We start from the raw sequence: 16,999 nt of genomic DNA, 5'->3' as shown, positions 1-16,999 counted from the left end.
TATAATTTTCAAAACTCACGAGTAAGAAGTTGCAAAATTGTAGCAATATTTGTCGAAAAATTAATCGCGATGAGAATTTGCACGGGACGCAGCAAATGATTTAATGATTTAATACTAAGGTTCCACTAAATAAACAATTAATATAAGAAGGAGAAAATGAAAAGAACCGTTGCTAGTTATCCGTGCAGTTTATTATATAATATTTTTTTCGAACACACACGTTCGGCTCAAAACAAGTATGTATTACGAATTATTGTATTTTTCAAAATTAGTATTATATATGCGTAATATTGTTACAGTGCCAACAATCGTTCAATAAGGATAAATTTGTTCGTTGAAATTACTTTTCATGATAAACATTTTATGTTTAACGTTTTATTTGTTTGTAAGGCGCATCAACACTTGTGAAACCGTTTGTTTTCATATTTTATTTGTAATGACACTGATGAAGGCCTCACATAGGCAGAAACGTTTGTTCTTGTAATTTGATTTTATAATATTGTATATTGCACGAATAACTAGTAACGGCTCTCCTTGCCATTTTTTCCTTATATTAATTTCTAATTAAGATTATTTGATTGATCTAATTTTAATCTTTAGTTTGTCAATTCAGTCTTTAAAATATAGTCTGATATGGACTTTCTTAAATGCAATACAAAAGCAATACAAACAATACAAAAATTTCTAAATGCAATACAAATCTCAACTCAATTCTTTTGTTGAGAAAAGATTGAATTATAATTTGATACATTTGTGTTTTTAAGCATTATTTGCAAATTTTATTTTCAAACTTACATTGATATCAAGAAACATAAAATATCTTGTGACGTAAGACATTTTGCAGCTTTATGTTAAGTATAAACTAAGTTTAAATATAACAATCGGCAATATTTTGATCATTAAATAAACGTTTATAAAAAATGCCAAATTTTGCCAATTTTAATGGTTTACTTATTTGAAGTGCGTATTGTCAAAATTATAACAAACAAATAAGTCACTTTTGGAAACTACAAAAAAACTTTATGCAACAAAAGTTAAAATTGCAGATAGTCTTGACTTACATTTTAAAAATATTATTTTTAGTATATATGCAAATAGAACTGAAAAATGTTTTCTATTAAGGTATGTTATTTTTTTCATTTTGCATGTATGTCTAAAAATGACAGATAATTAGTTGTAACAACTTCCCATGGGACACCCTGTATAACATTGCAGAGTAATTAGTAAAAATTGATCAATTATTATGCTGTCATTTATTCGCTTTCCTTTGCTTATGTTCAATCTACAATATCTACTTAATTTAAATTCCTTAACATAACTATTTAGAATTCCTTTTCTATCTATTTTTTTCTTATATTTTACTTTTTATCGAAAACTTTATAAAAACAGCTAAATAAAACAAACATAAAATCTGTATCAACGAATTTGTAATATTCTTAACAATATAGTTTTAATATAATATGTATTTATAAAATTATTAAAAAATCAAATTTTAAACCAAAAGTATATAAACTGCATAATATATTCAGATAATATGTTCTACGTATTATAAAAATAAATGCGCACTTTTATATTTCTGCAATTATTGTGATATATCAATTGTATTTATTGAAGTATTAATAAATTCGGCAAATTACGTGCATTTCTTACATGCAGTAATTTTTTAAGATAAAAATAATTAGATATGTAATATTTCTAAAACATTATTTGTTTAAAGGATAAGTTGTAACATGTTTTATACAGAGTTGTGTTATTGCTATGGAAATTGGACGTGAGATGCTACCGCGTCTCTTAGTATCTGCTAGATAGGCTTGACCGACGTATCAATATTTACATTCATATGAGAAACTATACCTTCTTTCGTTCCTTGTTTTCTTCTATCGAATTTTGGTAGAGAGACTCCTGTATATAAGGCTCGTATTCAGTTGTCTGCGTCTAATCAGTCGAAATACATTCAGTGTACAATGTCTGAAGTGAAGATAACTAAAGACAATGTGTGGGAACATTTTAAAGAACTTTCGGGACAGTTTTTTAAAGCAAAGTGTGAGATTTGCAAAAGTGATTTGATCTACGTCGATTTTACAACGATTGACCGTCATTTGCGTGAAAATCATTTCGATTATTTATTACACACAGTAGATAAAAAATTGAAAAAATTGAAAATGTATGACAATCTTCGTTTACAAAGTTCTGTTGGTGATAAAAACATTTCGTTTCAAGATAATGACTACATAAGGATATTGAAAAATATGGCAAATGCTGCAATTTTAAAAAATAAATCAGAATATTGCGCACAAGTTGATGTTTTTACAATAAAGTGTAAGATAGGGAATTGTGACTTTACTACAAATCTTCCTGTTTCATATAATATAAAACATCATTTTTTAACAGAGCTACATATGAGCAATTTGAGAGAAATGCAAACGGGCGCAATGTCTATGCCACCGACTATTGCAAATGAAAGAGAACAATTTATGGAAAAGTACGTAATATTGACGGACTTTCAAGCAATATGCGCAAAGCAATCATGCTTTGTTATGAATCGTTATATCGACCATAAAAAGTTTAATAAACATGTAAGTGAGATACATCCACAAGTTACTTCATACGAGAACAAAAACGGAGGAGAATATCCATGGATGCAATTCAAGTATCTGGACGAAATAAGATCACAATGTCTTCACTGTCCACTCGGCTTTGGTAATCCACCGTCTAAGGAGGATTGGTTAAGAGAGCATTTAGAGGGAGGATATCATAACGACATAAACCGTTATGTCCATAAGTCAAAAATAGGCAAGGAATGGGAATGGAAATACTGTACAAAGATTGAAGAGAGAGATTATCACGTGCGATGCGATATTTGCAGAAACGAAATAGAACTTGAACTTGTTAACTTAACAAATTTAAACCATCTTTGTGCATCTAAAGATACAGATCAAGATACAGAGCTGAACAAACCGACAAGTACGGAAAGTGCATGTGACGCAGCTGGAACATCAGGAATCCAACCAAAAAAGAAAAAACGTAAGTTTTATTGAAATTATTATTAATCCAATACTCGTACATATAATTAATTTTTTACTCTTATCAAGTTGCGTTTTAGCAGAACAAACCCAAACGATAATCAGACGATTAGTTTCACAAGCAAATATTTGTAAATGTTTATATATGTTTCTCCAAAGGTGAATAATGCTAACGGCGATCGCGACAGCTAGCACGACAACCAGCACAAAAGGCAATCTTTACTTGGTGATTGATGCAATCTATAACATGCAAAGAAAATAATGTAATTTGTAATTATTCGTTTTATGTTTATAAAATTATAAGTGTGTTCATAAATTTACGTATTACGAGAAATACAAAATTACATTTTTTTAAATTATTAAATATATTTGATATATTCAATATATTTGATATATTTTACTTATAGGATGTAATCTATTTTAAATTTTTAAATTATGCTTATCATTTTATAACATAAAACAATTTTATAAATTAACAATCTGTTCGATTCAGAGACATAATTTGTCAATAAGTTACCCAACACAAGCACAATATTTCAGTTTCATTCTCATTTCTTATATTTTTATGTGTATCTTGGTCGTACGTGTAGCCTTAACATTTATTGTACTTTACGTATATTAAATTTATTATGACTCCTTAATTATTATTATATTATATTAGAGGTTTCCGAACTATAATACTAATGTAATAATAATTATTGGTAAAATACGGATATGTCAGTTTAAATTTTCTAATTGTATTTGACCTATAGAAATGTGATAATGCTTTCAGTATAATAAAAAAATAAATTTATCTTTAACTTATTGCATGTTTTAACAGATTCAAGACGATTTTTTTATGCAATTGAAGAATATTCAATACAAACGCTTATTATATTATTTTATTTAGTAATTTTTTATTTGTTTGTTTAATAACGCAATCAGAAACTAACGCCTATCAGTTAATTTCGACAATCGTACAAGATTTCTCAAATGTTTGCAGCTATCGACAATCTGTAAAAACAAAGTATTATAACGACACATCGTTTTAATTATTATAATTCGAAATATAATTGTAGAAATTAAAACTTTTTGAACAACTTTTAAAAAAATTGTGTTTTAAAATTTATAATTATTATGATTAAGAATATAATCTGTAATCATGACACTTCATAAAACCTTAAAACAATGAGAGCATAATGTAAACAAATGTATAGAGAATGTATTAATTCTCCATAGTATTAGAAGTATCCATAAAATTGCGTCATTTTATTATTTTAACATTCCGCTTATGTAAAATTTTTTGGATTACTCACTCAATACTAAGAATGCTTGCATGGTGTTCAGTTTGCGGTACATAATTTTGTTTATAAAAGTAATACATTTTTTAATTTATAATAATTTTGTAGGATTAATGGTATCATTATAATTAAAGACTGAGTGTGGATGTTAATACAGCATGTGATAACAATTGTTGTACTAAAATATATATGCTTCAAAATATATATACATATAAAAGAATGACGCTTTATTTAATTATTCTATACAAATATTTAGTATGCTCCTATAGAATAAAAAAAACTTTTTCAAATAGAAAGAATTTAGGCTCACATATAAATTTATGTAACATTAAAAAAAAATAAAACTTTAATTTGCACGCAATTTAATTTTAAAAAAAGCATTTTTCTTGGTGTATTCATTTATAAATTTTCTATGTTATGTCTTTCGTTATAAGTTTTATAATTTGACGACGTACGTCTTTCGTTATAAAATATTATAATTTTCTTGATATATGAAATGTTTTGCAATGTAAAAATTATATACGTTATTTTTTTCTTCATATTCTATTAGTAACATTTTGCTCTGGATTAACACAAAAAGTTAAATTTTTTTTAAATTTAATTTTTGCGAAATACTTAATTATTGCCCTGTATAAGAAAGGCGGGATAAAATTTTTCAATTTAATCAAACGCTATCTGATTTAACAAATTGTTTCGTAACGGTAATGATTATCTAATATTGTAATCGTGTCATCTCTGCAGAGTAAGACTCGAATGGCACTTCGCCATTGCATACAGATTTTCAATTAAGAAGAAAAATTTGTTTCCTCTCCTTTAATACCGATAAAGACTTCTTTTTGACGATATAATTTTTACGAAGTGAACTGTAATGAGCTACGATACGATAATCGCGTACACGGAGCTTGCCGTGATCAAAGCTATCTTTTAAGCCAGTGTTATTAGTTTCTGTTTACAGGTCGCATTTCATGGTAAATTACAGTAATTTTCGAAATTTTTTGTTTGGCGATTCTCAAATATTTCATGAAAAAATATTTGTCGATACAATTATATGCAATTAGAATTTGCACGAGATGCATCAAATGCAACAACAATTTAACACGGTTAATAATATACGCTCTTTTCGATTCGATGCGTTTTATTATTTATTCGGAATTGTGCTTCTTTTATTTCATCATAATATAAATATAAAAGCAAAGAAATTGTGTAATATTTTTAAAAATTGTAAGTTTTGTGAAAAGCGATTTTTAGAAAAATAATCAAAATAAAAATTTTTTTTATCACGGTTGTCACATAAAAATGTAAATGCTGTTAGAAACCAGTAATTTTGATTTTCATCAATACGAGAAAACAGAGTTGTAAAATTGTGATAATATTTGTCTAAATAATTGTACTCCATGAGCATTTGCACGATACGCAACAAGTGATTCAATGCGTTGCTGTACCCTCTTTACGATGCCGATGCGATTTATTTCAGAATTGAAAGCTCTCATATTTAAAACCGTATGTTTATTTTGGAGTAACACAAAGATGAATACATAATAATTTAAGAAGATTGATATTCAAATAAATCTTGCAAATTTTGCATAAAATTTAGTTTAGATAAAGACCAACCTTTTTCGGGATAATTCCTGCAAATTCCGAAATTTGATTCAAAACATTTATTAGTCAAACCATTCATTAAAGACACAAAATTGCAAAAAAAAATTAAAATTAAATTTTTCAGGACAAGATACACTGCAATAAAAGTTATTTGATTGATGTAATTTGAATCTTCGGTTTGTAAATTTAGCTTATAAAATATAGATATGGACTGTAAAGGCAGGCGTATTAACAAGAACAATTGTGTTTGTTTTACACAATATATATTTAGATTAGGACTTAATAGTCGTTACAAGAATGAATAAAGACAAAAGTATAACATTCTCAAGCCGAGACAAAAAACAGAGAAAAACCAAAACGGTAGTAGTGGCGCAACTTTTATATATATACTAAAGTGTGGAAAAAAAGAAGGGAACGCCCCACTTCGGAATAGAGTAACATTTTACAGAAAGCGCTTCTCGCGCTTTGACCGGCAATATAAATGCAGGAATAAACATCTTCATGGACTTACCTAAATGCAAATCAAAAATCTTTCGTTCAGAAAAAATTGAATTACGATTCCGTATATTTGTGTTCTTAAGCATCATTTGGAAGTGTAATACAGAAATTATAGTACGGGGTGTTCAATGCAAAGTAGCTGAAACTAATCAGCTGTCATTTTTAAACGCACATTGGGAGAAAAGAAAATAAAATCTTTAGTAACATAGAACATTTTACAGTTTTGTGTATATGTAAACTAAAATCAATCAGAAATATTTTTATTATTAAATAAATGTTTATAAAGAATGGCAAATTTTGATGGTTTATCAGTGCTCATTATTAGATGCAATTTTTTAGCTGATTACTGAGCGCACTATCTACTTGTATTTTAATGACGATTTGACGGAAGGAACAATCTTAGCATATTTCTCATTGAAGGACACTATTTAGGCATAACAGACGCGCAATCGGCGATTCGGCCATGAAGCCTCGTGCGTAAGTGGGGAAATAGTAGGTGTTGACAGAAATCAGCTTGAATGTTGCATCTAATTCCGAGCAGTGATGTAAATTTTCGAAGTGCGCACCATCAGAATTGTAACAAAAGATTAAGTAAATGTTTGAAAAAAAACTTTATAAAACAAAAGTTGAACTTACAGATATAGTTTCAACTTAATTTTTATTATAATTCTGACGGTACGCACTTCGAAAATATATACCGAAAAAATTATCGATATTTGACATTTCTAAGTAAACGTTTACTCAATGGTAAAAATATTGTTTTTAGTTTATATGCAAATAAAACTGCAAAATGTCCTCTGTTACAATAAATTACTTTTTTGTTTCCCATGTGTGTTTTAAAATAACAGCTAATTATTTTCAACAACTTCTCATGGGACACCCTGTACAACATTGTAGATTTATTAATAAAAATTTATAAATCACTATGTAGCCATTTATGCGCTATTTTTTGCTTCTGTTCAATTTACAATATCGATTTAATTAAAATTTCTTGAAATTTTTTAAATACTATTTAATATTTTTTTTCTGTGTATTTCTATCTTAAATTTTTACTTCTTATTAAAAACATTAAACAGTAAAATAAAAGAAAACAAAATATGTTTCAATAAATTCGTAATATTCTTAGCAATATATCTTTAACAAAATAATTGTAAATTTATTTTAAAAAAAACAAATTATAAGCCAAGAAATATATGAACATACTGTACAATTTATGTGGACAATATATATTACGTATTATGAAAATAAATGCGCATTATTATATTTCTGCAATCATTCTATATCAATTGCATTTATTGCAGTATTAATAAATACTGTAAATTACGCGTAGTTCTTTGATATAATAATTATTTAAGATACAAATAATTAAATATATAATATTTCTTAAAATATTATTAGTTCAAAGAATAAGTTGTAATATGTCTAGCACAGTGGACGTGAGATGTCTCCGCGTATATTGATAACTGTTGAATAAACCTGACCGACGTATCAATATTTACAATCAAATGAAAAAACATACTTTGTATTTTTCCTTGTAGTTTTCTTCCAACTTTTGGATAGAAAGGCTCTTATATCGTATTCAGTCATCTGCGTCTAGTCAGTTGAAACAGACACAATGTCACAAGTGAATATAATTGACGACAACGTGTTGTATTATTATGAAAGAATTTTGGAGCAGGGTTTTCAAGCAAAGTGTAAGGCTTGCAAATTAAGTATCGTCTACATCAATTTTCAACGCTTTACGGAGCATTTACAAATATCGCATTATGAATATTTCATATCCCTGGCAGACAGACTGAGAGAAATGCCGGAGATATTTTATGACAATATTAATTTACAATGTCGTATTTGTTTTAAATCTCTTCTTCCTCAAGATTATGTTAATCACAGACATTCTACGATCGAAGTTGCATATTATGAAACAACCCAAAATAAAAAAGAATACTATACACAAAATGGTACTTTTACAGTAAAGTGTAAAATAGTGAATTGTGACCAAACTATAACTCTTTCTCTTTCATCAGAATTAATTAGTCATTTAAAAAGTAAGAGACATTTGGACAAATTGAAAAGTATGCAAACGGACGCAATGTCTATGCCACCGACTATTGCAAATAAAAGTGAACTAGTTCAATATTACAAAATATTGCCGAATTTTCAAGCAAAATGTAGATCTTGCAATTTTCAAGATTGTTATATTGACATTACAAACTTTAAGCAACATGTGGAGAAACATGATATAGTTAGTATGTGCGAAGAATATTGCGGCAAAGGATGGCCTTGGATGTATTTTAAGAATTGCATTCTATTTACATCAGAATGTATTATCTGCCGAAAACATTTACCAAATTATCCTGAACCTTTAAAAAATCACTTGTATCATTTCCATCCTATCGACAGAAATAATGACTACGTTCACGACTTGGGTTGGGAGTGGAAATATTGTGAAAAAAGTAATGTTTTTGAGGTGCGATGTGATATTTGTGGGACCGAAATATCACTTGACGTTAAACTGACGCATTTTAATCAGCATACACATCATTTTGAAGACACAGCTGGACCGTCAGGAAGTCAACAGAACTGAAAAAAGGTAAGTTTTATTGAAATTATTGTCAACATAATTATAAATACATAAAATTAATCTTAAATATTGTTCGAGTAGCATTTTGGCAAAACCAAACAATTGCCACACAATTGGTTTTTCAAGTAAATTATATTAATGTTTTTATAGATTTATTCAAAGATTGATCATGGGAATAACGACGTTCAAGAAGCACGACAACCAGCACTAACCGGCAGTTTTAACTTTGGCGATTGAATTAATCTGTTATGTGAAAGAAAAATGTTTTATCTTTGACGTGTAATTATTTGTTTTATATTTATAAAATTATAAATATGTTTATAAATTTACGTTTTATAAAAGATGCAATCGTACATTTTTAGAATTTATTAAGTACATATGTTAAATGTATTTGATATATTTTGCTTATGCGTAATCTACTTGAAGTTTATAAACCGTATATATAATTTTATAAAGTAAAACAATTTTACAAATTAACATTCGACTCTTTAATAGAAACAAAATTTGTTTTATCGACGATTAGTTATTCAACGCAGACACAATATTTTACTTTAAGCTTTATTTCTTATATTTCTACGTTTAGTTTTGTCGTACATGTATTTTGGACATTGTTTGTACTGTAGATAATTTAAATTCATTATGACTCTTTAATTATTATTATATTATTAGAGGTTTCCGAACTATAATACTAATACGATAATAATTATTGGTGAAATACGAATATGTCAATTTAAATTTTCTAGTTACACTTAGCCTATGGAATTGATAGTGCTGTCAGTAGAATAAGAAATAAATTTATCATTAACAAAAAGCATGCTGTTACAAATGTCAGACAATTTCTTTATGCAATTTAAAAATATTCAAGATAAACAATTAAACTGAATATTTAAGATGAATATTCAAGATGCTTACTATATCATTTGACTATTATATTTATAATTTTTTGTAAGTTTATTTAACAACACAATCAGAAACTAACGTTTATAAGTTAAATTCAATAATTATACACGATTTCTCTAATGTTTGTAGCTATCAAAAATCTGCAAAAACAAAATGTTATAACAACATATCTTTTTAATTATTATGTCAAAATATAATTGTAGAAATTAAAATAGTTTGAACGAATTTGAAATTAACTGTGTTTCAAAATTTATAAACATCTATGATTAAAAATATAAATTACAGTCATGATACTTCATAAGACAAAAATTAAGTACATTGAAGGCTTAGCTATAAATACGTTGTAAGCAAAAGTATAAATAATGTATCAATTCTCTAAATTACAGACGTCTATGAAAATATGTCATTCTCTTATGTTAATATTATGCTTATGTAGAAATTTTTGTATTACTCACTTAATGGTGTCAATGCTTACATGATGTTCAGTTTGCGGTATTTAATTTTGATATAAAAGTAACACAGTTTTAATGTTGCATATAATAATTGAGTATAAGTAAGTATAATTAAAGACTGAGATGGATGTTAATAAATGGTATGTATTAATAATTGTTAAAATATATCTACATCACAATATACTAATAAAAAATGGTTGTTTTATTTAATTATTTAATATAAATATTTAATATATTCCTAGAAAATAAAAAAAAAAACATTTTTAAAGAGAAAAAATTTTGATCCACGTATAAATTTGAGTAACATTAAAAAAAGTAAAACTTACGTATGCATGCAATTTTATTGAAGAAAAAGTATTTTCCTTTGTGTATTGGTAAATACATTTTTTAAATTGTTATACCTTCATGGAAATATGGAATGTTTCGGAAATTATATATATTATATTATTATTATTATTATATATCAGTATTAAATAATGTTTTGTTAAAATATGACTAAAGATTGGATCATTTTCAGTCACTTTGACACATTTATCTAAATTCATTTTTTTTTATCAAAAACTCATATATTATATTATATGTATTTATTTAACAAATATTTATCAAATTTACAAAACCTCTATATTTTAGTAGTTTGTTCACAGTCGCTACAAAAAAAAATGGATAAATGAATTATAAGTACTTAGAAGTTTGTCAATGCAAAGAATGTTGTTTATATATACCTATCAAGAAGATTAAAATAAAAAAATTAACAAATTTCTTCAAGAAATTGTCGATCTTTCTATTGTTTCAAGTTTATGAAAAACGTTGTACAACATTTCCGTTGAAATTGTTTTGATTCAAAATAATAAAAAAAAAAATTTGTAAACTAGTGTAATTATTGTAATCTCACTCAGCAGTTCTTTTACACCGTAGTCGCTGAATTTCTATTGGATTTTATTCCAAGTTCGCGAAAAAAGTTGCCGACATTGCATTTGGCTCATAGAACTAAAATGTTTATATATAGATTTTGCATAAGTCGAATGTAAGGTAGACAAAACAAATTATTCAACGCACATACTCAAAGCACAAATTAAAACAAATTTTTGTTGAACATTGTAAATTATAATATTTATCGCAAAAAAGGTTCCATGCACATTATTACGTATAATCGTTATTATTATAACAGCGTAAAATATGTCCGATGAATGATATGAATTTGGCAGCGAAGTAACCACGAGTAGCCATGCGATAAGCTTACGTGCTGAAAAAACAACTAAATATTTCGTGTAAAATTTTTAACAAATTATTGCAATTACGCAATGACATAATTGTACAATGCATGGAATTTAGATTCATCCAAGTCGCAGCACACACACGATCGGTTACCAAGATAGCTAAAAATGTTCGACGTACAGGACAATGAACACACTTTGCGAAATGCACAGAACGAGTGTTTCTCAAGTCGAGGCGACAAACATTCAATCTGTATGTCGCCGAAATGGATCAGTACAAGATCATCACTGTATAACTGTTGCAACTGCGAAAGCAAAGTGAAAGGAGTAACGCGAGTCACTCGATCGCGAAGTTTTACATTTGCGAAAACAGATACTTTTCAAATTCTCTCTTAAATTAAATTTAATGTTGATAAACGCCTCTTTTCGGCGATACAATTTCCATGGAGTCAACAATGATGGAGGGGGGGGGGGGGGGGGGTTATGATACGATAATCGCGTACACGGAGCTTGCCGTGATCAAGACTATTTCAAGCTAGTGTTATTAGCTTGTGTTTACAGGTCACATTTTTTGACGAACGACAGCGGTTTTCGAGATTTGCTCTTTGACGACTGTTTCTCGAATATTCTATGAAGAAATATTTATCGATATAATTATATGCAATGGGAATTTGCACGAGACGCATCAAGTGATTTAATGCTGTGCTGTCCTCTATTATGATACCGATGCGACTTATTTCAGAATTGAAAGTTCTAGTATTTAAAATCGTATATAGTTTATTTCGGAAATAATACAAAGATAAGATAAAAATTTGATAAATGAATCACAAATGTTGCATAAAATTTGGTTCAAATAAAGACCAACCTTTTTCGGAATAATTCCGGAAAATTCCGAGATTCGATTCAAAACATTTTTTAGTCAAACCATTCATTGAAGACACAAAAATGCAAATTAAAGATTAAAATTCAATTTTTCAGAATAAAAACCACCATAATTAAAATAATTGAAATGTTTGATCTAATTTTAATCTTCAGTTCGTAAATTCAGTCTTTAAAATATAGTCTCATACGGATTTATTGAAATGTAATACAAAAATCTTTTGTTGTAAAAAAATTAAATTACAATTTCATACATTTGTGTTCTTAAGCATCATTTATAAGTGTAATACAGAAATTATTGTACAAGAAATTTAATGGAAGCAGCTGAAACTAATTAGGTGTCATTTTTAAATGCACAATGGAAATAAGAAAGATAAAATATCATGTAACATAGGATTTTGCAGTTTTATGTATATATATACTAAAAACAATTGGAAATATTATTGTCATTAAATAAACGTTTATAAAAAATGTCAAATTTAATGGTTTATATCAGTGCATAAAATTAGATGCAATTTTTGAGCTGATCACTGAGCCCACTATCTATTTGTATTTTAATGACGATTTGACGAAAGGAACAATCCTAGCATATTTCTTATTTAAAGACACTGTTGAGGCATAACAGATGCGCAATCGGCGATTCGGCCGTGAAGCCTTGAGCGTAAGTGGCGAAATAGTAAGTGTTGTTACAGAAATCAGCTTGAATGTTGCATCTAATTGCGAGCAGTGGTGTATATTTTCGAAGTGCGCACCGTCAGAATTGTAACAAAAAAATAAGTTATTTTTTGATATTATAAGAAAACTTTATGAAACAAAAGTTGCAGATATAGTTTGGACTTAAATTTTATTATAATTCTGAATCTGCGCGGCACGCACTTCAAAAATATATACCGATAAAATTATCGATGTTTGACATTTTTTAATAAACGTTTATTTAATAGCAAAAATATTGTTTTTAATTTATATACAAATAAAACTGCAAAATGTCTTTGGCTAAAGTATTTTACTTTTTTCGATTTCCATGTGTGTTTGAAAGTAACAGCTAATTAATTTCAACAACTTTTCATTGGACATTCTGTACAACATTGTAGATTGATTAATAAAAATTTATCAGTCAATATGCAGGCATATATGCGCTTCTTTTTGCTTTTGTTCACTTAACAATATCAATTTAATTAAGATTTTTTGAAATTTCTTAAAAACTATTTAAAATTTCTTTTCTGTGTGTTATCTTTTTGTATTTTTGCTTCTTATCAAAAACATTAAACAATAAAATAAAGGAAAACATAAAATATGTTCCAATAAGTTTGTAATATTCTTAGCAATAAAGTTTTAACGAAATATTTGTAAAATTATTAAAAAAGACAAATTACAAGCCAAGTAATATATGAACATACTGTAAAATGTATTTGGACAATATATATTATGGAAATAGATGCGCACTATTATATTTTGGCAATTATTGTATATCAATTGCATTTATCACGGTATCAATAAATACGGCAAATTATACGTATTTCTTCGATATAGTAATTATTAAACATTCAAATAATTAAATATATAATTTTTTTTTCTAATATTTATTGCTCAAAAAATAAGTTGTAACATGTCTAGTACAGTGAACGTGAGATGCCCGCGCGTATCTTGATAACTGTTAAACAGGCCTGACCGACGTATCAATATTTTCATTCAACTAAAAAAGTATACCTTGTTTCTTCTTTTGTTTTCTTTTAACACTTTTCGGTAGAGAGATTTCTGTATATCGTATTCAGTCATCTGCGTCTAGTCAGTTGAAACAGACACAATGTCACAAGTGGAAATAACCAGCGACAACGTGTGGGACCATTATGAAAGAATTTTCGAGCAGAATTTTTGAGCAAAGTGTAAGATTTGCGGAACAGGTTTGAACTACATTAATTTTTCAAATATTGATAGACATTTCCGTCAAATGCATGACAAATATTTCTTATTCCAAGCAAGCCAAAAACTAAGAGAAACGCCGGAGATATATTATAATAATTTTCTTTTAAAATGTCTTGTTTGCAATACATATTTTTGGTCTCAAAATTATCACGATTACTTACGCCAACATTCTGCGAGAGAAGTGGCAAAGTATGAAATGACCCCTAAAAAACTAGAACATTACGCACAAATTGATGCTTTTACGATAAAGTGCAAAATAATGCATTTGGCAAAATTATAACTCTTTCTCTTTCAAAAACAATAAAAAATCATTTAATAAGTGACAATCATTTGAGAAAATTGAGAAATATGCAAACGGACGCAATGTCTGTGCCACTGACTATCAAAGATAAAAGAAAACTATTACGAGAAAAGTACGTAATATTGACGGATTTTCAAGCAAAGTGCAAATCTTGCGATTTTCAAGTATGTTATATCGACACTACAAACTTTAGTTTGCATGTAAGAGAGAGACATGCAGAAGTTCTTCGTACGGAGAAAAAAACGGAGACAAATATTCGTGGATGTATTTCACGTATTATGCCAAATACACTTCACAATGTCTTTTCTGTCCAAATGTTTTTTTACCGTCTTATTTGCAGTATTTGAAACTTTATTTAGGTTATTGTCATCCTTCTGACACACTCGCTAATTACCAGAACCACTATGATTGTATGTGGAAATACTGTAAAAAGAGTGGAGATTTTCAGGTGCGATGTAGTATTTGTTTCATCGACATACTTCTTGATGTTAAATCGCATTTAAATCATCATACACATCATTTTGAAAATACACATCGGCAGACGCAAATAAGTATGCGAAAAACGTATGACACAGCTGGACCATCAGGAAGCCAACCAAAATAAAAAAAAAGGTAACAATAAGTTTAATTAATTTTTTATTTTTTTTGAGTCGTGTTTTAGCAGAACAAAACAATTGCCAGACAATTTATTTCACGATAAAATATTTGTAAATGTTCATATAGGTTTATTCAAAGGTGAATGATGCTATCGCAATCATGTAGCACGACAACCAGTACAAAAGGCAATCTCGACTTTGGTGATTGAAACAATTCATGATATGCAAAAAAATAACATCTCTGCCGTGTAATTATTCGTTTTATATTTATAAAATTATAAATATATTTATAAATTTACTTATTACGTCAAATACAGAGTTATTTTTTTGAAATTTATTTAGTACATATGTTGAATGTGTTTAATATATTTTGCATATGTGTAGTCTACTTGAAATTTATAAATCTTACTTATAATTTTATAATGTAAAACAATTTTATGAACTAACAATCGACTTTTCGGTAGAGACAAAATTTGTTTTATCGACAATAAGTTATTTAATGCAGTCCCCTAAATTTTACTTTAATCTTTAGTTTTTATATTTCTACGTTTAGCTGAGTCGTACGTATAGCTTGAACATTTATTGTACTTTAAATAATTTAAATTTATTATGACTCTTTAGTTATTATTATATTACTATAGGTTTGTGAATTATAATACTAATTTAGTAATAATTATCGATAAAATATGAGTATCTCAATTTAAATTTTCTAATTACGTTTGACCTATAAAATTAATAATTCTTTCAATATAATAAAAATATAAATTTATCTTTAACTAAATACATGCTGTAACAGATGTGAGACGATTTCTTTATACAATTGAAAAATTTTTCATACAAATGCTCATTATATCATTTGATCATGTTATTTAGTAATTTTTTTATTTGTTTGTTTAATTAAAAACTAACGTCTGTCAGATAAATTTGATAATCAAGATTTCTCAAATGTTTACAACCAACAAAAATCTGCAAAATATAGTAACTATTAGAGAGATGTCTTCTCTCTTTGATAATTACGTTACGTGATCGACTGATACTAATATTTTCTTATTGATTTATAGATCGTGCCTTTTTGTGTTTCCTCCGCGATCCGCGTCTTACTACACTTCTGTTTTTTAATTTTCTCTCTCTCTCTCTCTTTTTCTCTCTCTCTCTCTCTCTCTCTCTCGACGTTTTCTTGTCACGCTGTAATACGTTTCTTTTATTGTAGCAATTGTAAACTGTGTGTGCCTAAACTGTGCATTTTATTTATTTCTTATCTTGTCACGTCTCGTCACTCCCTATTGCCGCTCTAACAATAACAACACATTTTTTTAATTATTATAATCCAAAATATAATTGAAGAAATTAAAACGATTTGAACGACTTATAAATTCATTGAGTTTTAAACTTTATAATTATTTTTGATTAAAAATGTAAGCTGCGATCATGACACTTCATAAAACTATAACTTAAATACATTGAGAGGAATGTAAGCAAATCTATAAATTATGTATTAATCTCTGAAGTATTACAAATATCTTTAAAATTTAGTCATTTTACTATTTTAAAATTACGTTTATTTGAAATTTTTTTAATTACTTACTTACTTAATGCTGTCAATGCTTGCGTGATGTTCAGTTTGATACATAATTTTAAATATGGTAATAACACATTTTTTTATTTATAATAATTTAGCATAATTAATAGTATTAATATAAGTGTAATTAGAGATTGAGTGTGGAAGTTAATACGTGGCATGTGATAATAATTA

The 16,999-nt window shown here is 27.5% G+C and overlaps 2 long non-coding RNA genes across 2 annotated transcripts; both read left to right on the top strand.

Moving 5' to 3' along the window:
- LOC105675495 (uncharacterized) lies at positions 1-4,523 on the top strand. The gene is made up of 2 exons (XR_010888284.1): positions 1-3,024; positions 3,183-4,523. It is a non-coding gene; the product is annotated as an uncharacterized lncRNA (long non-coding RNA).
- A 7,495-nt stretch (positions 4,524-12,018) lies between these two features.
- Positions 12,019-16,556, top strand: LOC136997785 (uncharacterized). The gene is made up of 2 exons (XR_010888431.1): positions 12,019-15,262; positions 15,374-16,556. It is a non-coding gene; the product is annotated as an uncharacterized lncRNA (long non-coding RNA).
- Positions 16,557-16,999: the final 443 nt, after the last annotated feature.

The sequence above is a fragment of the Linepithema humile genome, chromosome 2, assembly GCF_040581485.1.
Source record: "Linepithema humile isolate Giens D197 chromosome 2, Lhum_UNIL_v1.0, whole genome shotgun sequence".
NCBI lineage: Eukaryota > Metazoa > Arthropoda > Insecta > Hymenoptera > Formicidae > Linepithema > Linepithema humile.
This window is presented reverse-complemented; position numbering and strand designations above follow the sequence as displayed.